The sequence below is a fragment of the Giraffa tippelskirchi genome, chromosome X (genome assembly GCF_054371585.1).
Source record: "Giraffa tippelskirchi isolate mGirTip1 chromosome X, T2T-mGirTip1v1.2.pri, whole genome shotgun sequence".
NCBI classification, from domain to species: domain Eukaryota; kingdom Metazoa; phylum Chordata; class Mammalia; order Artiodactyla; family Giraffidae; genus Giraffa; species Giraffa tippelskirchi.
Genome location: NC_137289.1, coordinates 40093253 through 40094882, shown reverse-complemented (window position 1 = coordinate 40094882; position 1630 = coordinate 40093253). Strand labels below are relative to the sequence as shown.

Below are 1630 nucleotides of genomic sequence, written 5' to 3'. Positions count from 1 at the left end.
AGGTTCTTCTGGTTTTGACAAATATGTAGTGTCATGTATCTTCCATAACATCATACAGAATAGTTTCACTGCCCTAAAACATCCTTTATGCCTGGAGAAGGAAATGGCAACCTACTCCGGTATTCTTGCCTGGGAAATCCCAGGGATTGAGGAGCTGGTGGGCTACTGTCCATGGGGTCTCAAGGAGTCACACACGACAGCGACTGAGTACAGTCATTTTTAAGAACAGTGTTGGCCACACAAAACACATCAGTGGCTCCTAGTTTGTGGCCTCTGGTTTAATATCTTACTTTCCCACTTGTCCCTCTGCTCCATAGGGGTACATGCCCATGGGGCTGCTCTGCTCAGCCCAGTGTTTGGATTCAACAAATGGAATAATGAAAATCGAAAACGGACCCACCCTCCCAGTAGAGCACCAGGTTCAGAAAGAATACATTGGCATGGAAATGGCATTCTGTCACTCCCCACCTCTTTTTCAATTGCCCTCTGGAAATTTCGCTATTTCCCTTTAAGCCCTACTCCCAGTTGACCCCTGCAAGCCTTCTTACCCTCGGCCCTGAAGTCATCACAATGGCCACATGGGTTCTGGTGGGGGCGGGGCCCTCTATGACGTCACCAAGGGCCCAGCCCTGGCTGGTCCTCAGTCTCCAGGTGCCAGGGCAAACCAGCGCACCAGGAGCTGTTTCCTCTCGGCTCACATGTGGTCCATCAAATGGTTCCTGTGCTTTTCCACGGGTGTTACCTGTGTCTGCGCCTTAATGTTTACTTCTCTGAGAGAGAGAGCCGAAGAAATCCAGGGGAAGATGCTCTGCGGAGGATACAGTCTAATTCAGCAAAATCAACCAGAGCATGCCCGAGACTGGCTTAAGATCATGTTTCCCTGGCTTTTCTTCATTGTGCTCATGTATGTGACAGTGAAGTTGATGGGAGAGAGTGGTGAGAGTAATGTGCAGACTCCTCCTGCCTGTCAGGGCGGTTCATTTGGCTCTCCGGGACAGAAAAAGAAAAATGCTTCCCCAGACAAAGACTATATGTTTGCCACCTTAACCCAGCTGGAGATGGACCTTGTGAAATTTGTGTCCAGGGTGCGGAATCTGAAACTTGCCACGGCAACCTGCAGTAACCTCAATGCTCCCAATGTCGAGGTTCCTGCAGATGCACACAATAACATTACACTGTATGAACTCTGGTGCGACGAAGACTCCGATTGAGTGGATTTGTATGTCAGAGTAGGAGAGGAATTGTTGATTGTTGACATACCTTATCCAAACTAATAAAACTATTCTGAAGCAAAAGAAAAAAGCCTCTGATATTTTTTATTTGCTCTACAGTTTGACCTTTTCCAGAGTGTCGTATAATTGGCAGCATGCAGTGTATAACCTTTTCCAGACTAGCTTATTTTACTTTATAACATTCATTCAGATTTCATCCATCTCTTTTTGTGATTTGCTAGCTAATTTCTTTTTATTCTTGAATAATATTCTGCTATGTTGATGTACCAAAGTTTGTTTACCCAGTCGTCTACTAAAGGACACTTTGGTTGCTTCCAATTTGTGGGTGAGAGAGAGAGAGTATGAATTAAGCTGTTATAAAATTCATGTGCATGTTTTTGTGTGGGTATTAACTAGCA

General features: G+C 45.5%; 1 pseudogene; it reads left to right on the top strand.

The window, feature by feature from the left end:
- Positions 1-758: 758 nt before the first annotated feature.
- On the top strand, positions 759-1211 carry LOC145535614 (protein FAM209 pseudogene; annotated as a pseudogene).
- Positions 1212-1630: the final 419 nt, after the last annotated feature.